Raw genomic sequence first — 12,025 nt, 5'->3', positions numbered from 1 at the left:
GATGTTAGTAAAAATCAATACCTGATTTTCCTGTTATTTTGCTATAGAATAAGTCCTACTGATTTTTTACTTTTCCATTTTTTCTCAAAAAAGTTATAGAATATATACTTGATGATAATTCTAGAGAACTAGGCCAACCAAATATCAAATGTGAATTTTGTCTAGCAAAAGTTATACTGTTGATTTAATTTTCTTTTCCACTAAAAACAAGGGAGATTGCTTTTCCCTGTGGTCAGTAAGTGTAAGCAAATCAACTGACTCTTGAACAAAATGTAATAAATATAATAAAGAAAAAAATAGAACCCAATGTCCATATCTTACCAACTTTGACTGCAAGATAAGATCACAGTGACTTTAATATTAATTCAGCATCTACAGGTCCTATTTTAGGTACTATCAACCAGGCAGACATAAAATTTCTGCCTTGTTGTTGACCTAGAGTTACTAACAGCTAAATTATTAGGGCATCCAGTTTTTATGTAACCAGTCTCTCAGATAGTCCCCAATGATCTCCATCTCCCTAGTATTCACACCCTATGTTGTCCCTTCCCATACTGAACAAGGGTGGTCTATGTGGCCAATCAAGTATGGAGAAAGTGATGGTGTGTCACTTCTGAGATTATTAAGGTTTCTGTGTTGATCTCTCTATTTTCCTCTTGGATCACTCAATCTGAGCAAAACGAGCTGCCCTGTGAGGATGCTCAGGCAGTGCAGTAAACTGCATGTGTCCCTCTATCCCCAAATTCATATGTCAAAATCCTAATCTCAATGTGATGGTTTTGGAGGTGGGGCCCTTGGCAAGTAATTAAGTCATTAGGGCAGATCTCTTATGAATAAGATTGATGTCCTTATAAGAAGAGGTCAGAGAGTTATTTAGCTCTTTCCACCATGTGAAGATACAATGAGAAGTGCAGTCTGCATTCCAGAAGAGGGCCTTCACCAGAGCTCAACCGTAATGATACCTTAATCCTAGACTTCCAGACCTCAGAACTATGAGAAATCAATTTCTGTTTATAAACCACCCAGTCTGTGATATTCTATTATAGCAGCCTGAACTGACCAAAACTAGGAGAGCTCTGTGTAGTAATAAACTAAGCTATTAGTCAGCAAGTAGTCAGTGAGAAACTGGGGTCTGCCAATAATCACATGAGTGTATTTAGAAGACCATTTCCTTCTAGCCTGCAAATGACTACAGCTAAAGTCAACAGATTGCCTTCAACCTCACAAGAGACCCTGAGCCAGAACCTCTCAGAGAAGCTACTCCCATATTCCTGACTATAGAAAATGTGAGATTATAAATGCTTGTTGTTTCAAGTTCTGAAATTTTGGGGTATATTTTCACATGGTAATGGGTAACAAATACAATTTTCACTTTTAAATATTCCAAAATACTCCTGAGAATATCATATAACCATCTCTTAAGTTTAATATCCTTTTCACTTGCCATCTTCCTATTCACCCAAAGCTATTTTCTATGTACTAGAAAAATAGGTCTCTGTAAAGCAGTCATAAGCCTCCTAAAGCAAAAACAAAAAGGTTGGGCTCTGTTATGGTTTGGATATGTGGTGTCCCCCAAAAGCTCAGGTGTGAGACAATGCACAAACCTTCAGAAATGAAATGATTAGATTATGAGAGTTGTAACCCAATCTTTGGCTTAATCTACTGATATGGATTAGCCAGGTGAACTTTGGAGAAGGAGTAACAGTACTAGTCCTTTTTATCTCAGAGGACATATCTTCCCCTTATAAATTTATGGATGCCAAACAACATTTGGAGAAAATGTATTATCCAGTTCACCCTTTTTCCAAGATTCCATGGCATATTGGAAAAAGGGTGACTAACTTCTTTCAGCAACATATAAGTCACAGATTCTTTCCAAGCTGAACATATCTCCAATTAAATAAATTATACAGCAATAGTCTTTTGAATTAATAACCTACATTTAAATCATTTTTGGATTCTTGACATTTTAGGTTATTATCATTATGTGTCAGGTAGGTAAATGAAAGTCAATTTTATTTTTTCTCTTTCTAATGATAAGTCACACAAACCTTAACCTTCAGAGTGGAATTCGGGAAGTCTGAAGTGATCAGAGGAGCTCTTTGGCAGATGCACACAAGCATCCACCCTTTATCTCCATACATAAATCATTCAAATGTTTTTCTCTGAATGAGCAGTCCTGCCAAGAAGTGTTTGGGTCTTTTTCATCTTTGTAGGCTTGATGGTGATGATGCCCATCAATTATCCTTGTAAAAGTTTTCACCCTCTGCCAAATTGCACCATCTCCAATTTCAAGATATAATTATTTCCTATACCTACAGCAAAATGAAGCCAAACACCTTTAAAAGGGAAAAGTGGTGGGAGCTCCTTAGGGAAAAATCTTCCTTGTGGTTTCTCATTTAAGTTGAGGACAGCAGAGGAATGGCAAATGGTTCTATCAATCTTTATTTAATTTGGGTGGAAAGCACTTTTGCTGGGAAAAGTAACATGAAGGGCACCCAACAAATTACTCTAAAGGAAGTAGATATTATTTTTCTGGAACATTTATTTTATTTGTCTCCTTCAAGGCTATTCTCAGGCTGACAAGCAAATAAATCAAGGAAAAGTGGTAGAAACAAAATTCCATTCAGAACTGAGTGAATTTCTGAGGAAAATTTGTCCTAAGACAAGTATTTCATGTTGCTCTTCGATGTTGCTCTTTCTTGGAGGAAATATTAGTTTCAGAGCAAGATGGCCCCAAGGACAAGATGGCTTCCAAGAATATGTTGATGGTGAGAAAACCTACTTCATGTTCAAATTATAAGAAGGGAGTTATTGAAACTTTATAAATGATTAATGCTAATTTTAGGCAACTGATTTAAACATCCATTTTTTCCCTTACTGCCAACTTGACAAGGTCCTAGTACCTGGTTATTTAGTGAAACATTAATCTAGGTGCTGCTGTGGAGGCATTTTGTAGATGTAATTAATATCCACAATCAGTTGACTTTACGTAAAGACAATTACTCTCTGTAAAGAATGTGGGTCTTTTCCAATCAGTTGAAGGCCTTTAAAGAGCAAAATTGAGGGTTTTCTGGAAAGGAAGACATTCTGCTTCAAAACTTTAGCATCAGATCTTGCCTGAGTTCCCAGCCTGCTAGCCTGCCCAACAGACTTCAGATCTGCCAGCCTTAGCAAGTATGTGAGCAAATCCCCTGAAATAATTCTTTTTGATTCTGTTTCTCTAGAAAACTGTGATGTATACAGATGGTATCCAACATGCATTTAGGAAGTTACCACTACCATATTTAGTGAGCCACTATACAGGCCAGTTGGCCAACATTATCATTACGCAATGTGCAGGATCGTTCTTTTCTCTGCTTCATGTTGTTTCATACGGTCCAGATTTAAATATGTTTACAGTCTTCCAATCTTACGCAAAAATCTTTTATCTTGGCTCCCCATGGCTCACCAAATGACGTCCAGCATTCTAATATTTATGAAGAAATACCTGAGTTCTGTGTTCACTCTGCTCACAGATTAATTGCAATCACGTAGAACCGTATAATGGAGAATTTCAAGTCTCCCATCCAGCTGGCTGTGGGACAATGAGTAGATGAAAGACAGGCCCAGCAGTTCCCACCAGAGCCTGAAAGTGAACACTTGGAATCTGGGAAGGGAGCATGTTTTAGAGTTTGAAGGAAATGCATAGAGTATTCAAGAGCCAGGGAACCTAGATTTTAATTCCAGTTTCTTAGCTGGCAGGACATAATACAGGTCAAGCATCAGTCTTGTCTCGAAGAAGAATGAAAAAAAAAAAGCCTCCTTAAAATGGGTGAGAATGAATTAGGGTCCTATACGTGAACACACTAGTCCAAGCTCTATTCCAGTGGTACCATCAGTGCTACCTCTTCTCCTTTAGTCTCCTCCACCCCTATGGAATAATACTTAGAAGCTGTAAATTATATAGTGAGAACATATGCTAGAGATTATTCTTATGCTTGTCTCCACTTTAATTCTCACTAGAGGTATGATTTTACGGGAAATGAAATGTGTTACATTCAACACTCCTCAACGTTTATAAACAGCGATAGATGGTTCGATTTAGCCAGTATCTACAAGATGTGTCAGTGTGTGGGAAATATACAACCCAAATCACTTCCCTGAGGAAAGAGTTTGTGGAGATATACTTTCACACCAAGGGCAGCTAAACTGGGGGAGCTTTCCCAGGAGCATGACCTCAATAACTGGGGTAAGAGTAGCACCAAGACAAAGGTCTTTGACTGCTGGGATCAGATTCCATGTGAAGGAGTGGGACAGTACTCTGAGAGCTATACAGAGAGCAATGAGACCAATAAGATGGATGAAGGATATTCTTCATTTTGAAAGGAAGAGACATTGGCTCATAGTGGGGCAGATTAAGAACTCTATTCTGGGTCAGAGTAAATTGGAGAGGTTTTCTCTCAAATGCTCCACAAATACTCAGCGACCAATTTTGTCTTTCTGCTAGAAAGGTAGGAAAAGATGGCAGAAAGAGAGGGTAAGCTCTTTACCAACCTTGGCATGTGAAGGAGCTTCCTGCCTGAGGTGGAAATGAGGAAACAGAGCAAGATAGTACAAACAGAGTCTTAAACCCCCTAGTTAAGAAAGATACACAAACCATCTTCAGAGTAATTGGAAACTAGAAGTGAGAGGAGCAGTGGATAAGGAGTTATAAAAATTAGATTGTAGTCCTGACTCTGCCACTGAAAAGGTTTATGACTTTGCAAAAGTCATTTAATTCCTCTGATCTCAGTTTTCTGATCTATGAATTGAGGAGTTTGTGCTAAATGAGCTTTACCCAAAGTATAGTCTTCTGAATAATATATTCTATATAAAAAAAGAATTTGAGAAACTTAATTTTTTAGGGGACTTTAAAAAAATGAGAAGAAGCTTTGTTATATCTTGCACATAAATTAGTGTGTGTTGTTAAACTCCAAGTGGTATATGGTCCACAGTGCTTCCCAGAGTATTTGGTTATAAAATCACTTGTACATGGAACATTTGGAGAAGCAGCAGTCTGAAGAACTTTGAAAAACCCTAAACCAGGTAATCTGTAAAGTGACTCTAATATTCCATAAGAACCTTCCTTGGAGGTTGCAAAGGAAATGGACATTTGTCAGGTGTATGAATGACGTGCTAAAGCAGGGAACATTTTTTATGTTTACTGGCATCTCCTTAGACATTTCTCTTTGTAATGGAGTTACCACTCTTGCAATAAGGCAAGTTGGTACTTTAGGGGCAAGTTTGAATTCCATCTATCAATCTCTCCATTGCTAATTCCTGACAATTCATTCTTTATGGTATCTGGGGAATTCATTTCTAATCTTGCTTCCAAATTTTACTGCTGGACCTGTTTCCTCCCATTTGTTTGTTTGTTTGGTTGGTTTTGGTACTGAGGATTGAACCCAGGGCTCTCTACTATTGAGATGCTTTCCCAGCCCTTTTTATTTTTATTTTGAAACAGGGTCTCACTAAGTTGCCCAAGCTGTGCTTAAACTTGTGATACTCCTACCTCACTCGGCCTCCCGAGTAGCTGGGATTACTGCACCTGGTTGGACCTATTTCTTGAAATAGGAAGTGAAAATGTCTCTAAAGTAGGTAGAACATGAAAAGTCTCCCTCTCCCTGCTTGTCTATTCTTTACCTTCATGCCAGAGGGTCTAATTCCTAACTGTGAATCTAATCAGGCCACACCCCTTCTCAAACATTTTCAAAGATCCCAGATGCTTACATAATAAAATTTTAAATTCTTCAAAGTTATTTATGGTCTATGCCTAACTTATCTTTCATATCTCTATAAGCTAAACTCCTTGCTCCTTTAAAAATACCTTGTTACATACCTTTTCATCTCTGCATAATTTTCTCTCCTTGAGATTCTTACCTCTTATCTCTTCTTATTAAAACATTCGACTCCAATAAAGCATTTGTAGTGTTCAAGGCCTAGCTCTAATGCCACCTCTTTGAAACTTCCCTTGCAACCTGAGTCATGTGTTTTCGTTTCTCTGTTTTTGGCTACTACCTCTCTCATCTTATGCACCTCCTGCTGGTATTGTAATGATCTATGTTATGCTAATAATTCTTGAGATAATGGATTTATTGAACACAGGGTTGGTGGGGATGGGTGAGAAAAACAGTGAATGACTGGACTAAGCTTAAACACTGGGTAGCCAAGTCAACCATATCTGATTGATACCCCTCAAGGACTTACTGCCCCACATACAAAGAAGCCAATTCCCTGGCACTAATTTTTATAAAAAGAAGGAAATTTATTGAAGGTTAACCAATGAGAGACAGGAGGTTTGCTCAAATCTGTCTTTAAGATCAGACAGGGAAAAGAGTTTTTAATGGATCTGGGGAGCTGATGGGTTCAATAACATCTTGGGTCTTGATTGGGTGCAGTTGTGATTTATAAGGTTTTTACTATTTTAGTCCTATGTTGTCATTTCATGATCAGCAACCATTGCTCTTGATTTTAGTCCATATAGCTCCCAGTCCTGAATCTAGGGTAGGTTTGGTCTGAAACTTTTAATTAACATCCAACTCACTGTCATCATTAGGTCAAACTTCAAGTTGCCTCCCTAGACATGTTCTATAAAACATCTTCCACAGTAGTTTAAAAATGAGGAGATTATTTTAAAATGCATAACAATATGAGATAGAGCTTAGCTCCATTCTGATTTGGTTATTTCAGAGGGAGGGGAAGAACTGGTGCTTAGTAAAGTCAGAGAAGTACAAAGTACAAAGGGCTGGTTAGTGTTCCTGAGAACAATCCAGCTGTTTGTTAGCTGACAGTGAGCCAAGTTAAGACTCTGTCCTCCCTTGGAGACTTGGAGACAGTGGGCTCATTCTTTTAATGATTGGATTCTTGGAAATAGCTCTCAGCTCCTACTCGAAAGATGCTTCTGAGTTTCAAGACATACGTATTTATAAATGTAAACCCCTTTTAGTAAATATCTAAAAGAAAGTTGAGGCCTACTGAGCAAGGACTCAGTTTCATGACCTCATTCATTCATTCATTCATTCACTCATTCAACAACTATTTATCATGTGCCATGCACTGGGGAACATGAAGATAGTTAAGACCCTACAACCAATCCCTTGTTTGTCCCAATCCAGCTCTAGGTCCTTAAGGAGAGGAGGCCCCTGTAAGAGTCCATTCCAGATCTCCTACATCCTTTCTGAGCCACCATCAGCAGAATGACTGCACAAACCTCACATGCCACTGCTGAGTGCATCCTTTGCCCAGGTGCTAAGCATGAGAATTTGGGCTCCTTCATGTTCCTTAAAATCCAACATTAAAAGACACCTGTCCTTTGATCAAACCTCCAAAGCCTCATTTCCAGATTCGTCCTATTAGGACTTTGGAACAAGCCTACACTGAACGCTCCACACCCTGGTGCACTTACTTGAGTATTATTTACTGTAACCTCCATGAAGCATGCCATAAACACACTGAAGTCCCAAGTGCTCAAGGCTGGAATAGATGCGGCAGGATGATAAATAAGCTTTGATGATGATTTCAATGGATGGTAATTTCTTGCTTCCACAGAGACTCCACAAACACAGCTGTCAGAAGTGCATTGTGTAAATCAGATGCTAATTAAATTAAATTCCCACTAGAATTAAGGCAGCAAAGTATTTTGTCTTGTTTTCTTGCAAACTAGGCCTCTCAATCAAGACAGCTGGAGCACGGGCATTTCAGGTACATGGAGGCAACAGCTGCAGTGAAGCAAAGCAACTGCTTTCATGATTAAATTGCCATCAGTAACAGGAAAATAGATGCCATTTTTGACAACATTAGTAATGTTAAAAATGCAAATGATCTAGTGGAAACAGAGTTGGACTGGAAAAGAAGTGTAGGTTTTGATGTAAGTGTTTTGGTGAAATCATTTACAACTCTAAGCTACAGCTTCTTGCTTCCTCCCACCTCCTTCTTGCCTCTAGTCCTTTATTTTCTTCAGGTAAGTGTTTCTTGAGTGCCAGCTAATTCCCCAAAGTACAAATGACACTGTCCATCCTCCAGATACTTCTGGTCTTGAAGAACCTGAGGGTGGGACCTTTTGGGAGTCAGGATTCTATTGTTCCAAATATGAACTTTGATTCCACCATCAATTCTGTCGTCTAGTGTCTCACTCCAGCACTCTGTTGAAGGATATAGAAGACACCTCCTTTCCCTGGCATCAAGTTTTGAGAGTCTGGTTAGAAATCCAAGCACATACAACTGAAACAATTTGAAATGTTCTACAACTGTAGATAAGCAGATATAAGAAAATGCTACCTAAGTTATGTAGAGAAGTATCAAGACTAAAGCTTGGGTAAGGAAGACATTCAATGAATGTTTTCATTCATTCATTCATTCACTTATTCATTCATAAAACATTTACTCTGTGTCTGTTTCTATGCTGGGGATACATGCATGACAGTGTCTACTATCAAAGAGCTTCCAGTTACCTGCAGAGACAAATATATAAAAAGTTAATTAAGGTAAACCATAATTACAGAAATGATAGATTCATCAGATGAGAACACACAGGGAGGACACACTGGGAGTATTCTGTACCTGCATTCTTTCAATTGTCTCTAAATTTTGTGTTTCACACATCATTCACCATCGATGTTCTAAAACTTATAATCCCAGAGGAAGGTATGGTGTAATTTGCTTTGTACAAGATATATTTCAGCATAGGATAGTTATGTCTCTCACAAATACAGTCTGAAACCAATGATTACTGCTGCAACCATACATGACGTTACAATAGAAAAAAAAGAAAAATTATTATATTTATACAATGGAATATACCTCAGTGATAAAAAGAAATGAGCTACTAGTATATGCAACAAAAAAGAATAAATCTCAAAAATGTCATGCTGAATGAAGAAGTACAAAAGAGCACATACATGTAATTCTGTCAATGTGAAATTTTAGAACAGGGAAAACTACTATGGTGGAAGAAAACCGGATTGGTGGTTGCCTTTGGGAAGTAGGAAAGGGGATTGATTGAGAAGAGGCTGAAGGGAGCTTTCTGGGATCATGGTAATATTCTATATCTTGAAAGCAGTTGAGATCACAGAGGTGTATGCATTGGATTATACAACACATACTTAAGATATGTGCATTTTGTTTAATACAAATTTTACCCTGATGGAATAAAACACCAATGAGCTTTAATGAATAATTCATGTACTGAAGTAGTTAGAGGGAGATGTACTGATGTCTAAAATTTAGTTTTATGTGCATCAAAATTAAGACAAGTTAATGGATAGAGGAATGAATAGATGGATAGATATAAAGAGAGCAAGTATAGTAAAATATTAATGGTAGCATCTAGATGGTGGGTGTAAGGGCATTCACTACAATATTCTTCCAACTTGTCTGCATTAATAAAATTTTGAGGTGGAAAGAATGCATGTCTTCAGATTGCTGGAATTGGCACCTGCTTAGTGCTCTCTTCCAGGGATTATGCTTCTCTCTGAAGTTCTAGTATAGGACTGAGCACCCGGGATCCTGTGAGGCAGTGATTCTTGACCAAGGAGTATATCAGAATCTCCGCCATACTTTTTTTTGTGTGTGGTGGATTAATAGTTTAACATTAGATAATAATAAAGGCAGTGACATAGATCTATTCTGATTAAGATGAAATATTCAATATTTTCATCAAATGAAAAACGGAAAGAATTCTCAGCAGCATGTGTGACATACATTTAAAAGCAAATAATAAACCCAAGGTATCAAAAAGGAGCAATTTCTTGCATATAATATTTTGTCAATGTTTATTTTCTAATTTTAATAATTATATTGTGATAATATCAAGAGAAGATTCTCGTTTGGGCATAATATATACCAAAGTGTTTAGGAGTCAAGTAGTACTATGTTTGCAATTTAATCTCAAATGCTTCAGAAAAGAGCAATTTTATGTGTGTGTATGTATATATATGTATATATGTATATGTAAATGTATACATGTATATTTATTTATAGAGACAGAGAACAGATAGAGACAGAATGATAAAGCAAAGGTGAAAAAATTGTAATGTTTCCTTCATAAGTTTAAAAAAAAGCCACATATCATGACACACGCTTAGAGATTCTGATTTCAGGAGTGGGAACCTTGATATCTGTGTCTGTAATATCTCCCCAGCATGTTTTACACGAGCCCCTGGTATGATCTCTTTACACCAGGAATGAAATTCCCTGACCACTAACTGGTTCCAAAATGGGAGCACCCATCACAACAGTTTTTGTTGGTGTGCTCTGGGGCCCTCAGGATTAGTGGTCACCATACTTACCACTGGAGAAAAATCATGAGCAGAGTTGATGATGAGACAGCCTCTTCCAGCAGTGCCACCTCCCCACTCAGAGGTGGGCTCACCTTCACTCAGAGCCCACGGTGAAAGGTGGTTAAGAACAATGACACTGAGGTGTCCCTTTCAGCTCAGGGTATTTAATTCCATGTGAAAGTTCATGTGCTGATCCATGGAGATGAAAATAGCCAAGGAGAACTTGTGTGAGAAGCAGTTAACCAGGCTCCAGGTTTGGGCAGCTTATTTCTACTTCCTGACTTCTAGATGAAAGGAAATTCCTCACTTGCTCAATTTCCTCTTCTTGTTCTTTATTTCCCTTCTGTATCCTCTTCTCACCTTTCCTCCCATCTCCTCTATCACTTTAAAAGGCAAACACACATGGTTGTGTCTATCTCTTATTTCTAACCCACTTGGGCTTTGGAAGACCACTGTGTTCTGTTTCCATTTGTAGCACCCATGATACTAGTGCTGGACATTTGCAAGTGGCAGGTGCAGAGTTTAACTCAAAGGAAGGGCAAGGCCAGGGTGGCAGGTGAAAAGCAGATGAGGACTACTTTCTATCTCATCTAAAGACTGAATGAAAGTTTTGAGTTTTGCATGGGCTTCAGTGTCCTATAATGAGTCAATTCTTCATCATCAGTATCTATTGTTTCCTATGTATCACATATTTTTGAAGATCTAACCCCTTGGAAGTTATCCAGTTATGGCATTTAGTAAGCTGAACTTTCTGGGTGAAATTGGCAGATTTTTCATACACCATCCTTCTCGGTTTCTAACATAGCTGAAAAAAAATATTTTTCTGAGTTGATATTTCTGCAGGGAGAAACTTAAAATGGTCCATATTTCTTTGACGGATAAAACAACACATTGATCTATGTATGAAACCCAATGATGCAAGCCATTCCTAATGGTTAGGCTAATGCCATGACTGCTCTTTCCCAGTTCACTTAAACAGTGCATTATAGTGTTTGTCTTTGCCTAGGACTCAACCTACAAAAATATCACACTCCATTTCACTGGAAGCTGTTGTGATTTCTGATTTCTGTGGTAAACAGCTGGAAACATGTCCCAGGATTGGGGAGGAAACAAGAAGAAAGAAAAACCTTTCATGGGTTAGAGCAGAAAGAAAGATGAAAATCTGGAGAGCCATAAATTAGAGAATAAACAATAAAATAGTGTACAAAGGGACAAAAAGGTAGATTTAAAGGGAGGTGAGCTACTCTCAATAAACAGAAAAATAAGTGCTTCCAAAATTAGTAGATACAACTAACTCAGCATTTCTTATAGTGTGATCCTTAGAATATCAGTCCCATCAAGTGCTCTTTTAACGTACACATGCATGCACTCACATATACCACCTCCACCACTCCCACCATGGTCAAATAACATTGGGAAATGCTACACATCACAATCTCCTCTGGGATATTTATAATATAATTTTATATCTGGTTATGTCCTATAGTAGAGAATCTTATTACCTTTCATTTGACCCAGAGTGTCCTAAACTTATTTGATGCAGATAATAACTGCAATGGTTAATTTAAATTGTCAACTTTATTGGATTAAGAGATGCCAATGATTAAGAAACTTCTGGATGTGTCAATGAGGGTGTGTCTAGTAATGCTAGGAACGTGGGATACTGAACTGAAGTGGAGACCCTTCCTAAGGCTGGTTAGCACCACCCAATAGGATGGTGGCTTATT

Source organism: Sciurus vulgaris, assembly GCF_902686455.1.
Source record: "Sciurus vulgaris genome assembly, chromosome: 12".
Lineage (NCBI taxonomy): Eukaryota > Metazoa > Chordata > Mammalia > Rodentia > Sciuridae > Sciurus > Sciurus vulgaris.
This window is presented reverse-complemented; position numbering follows the sequence as displayed.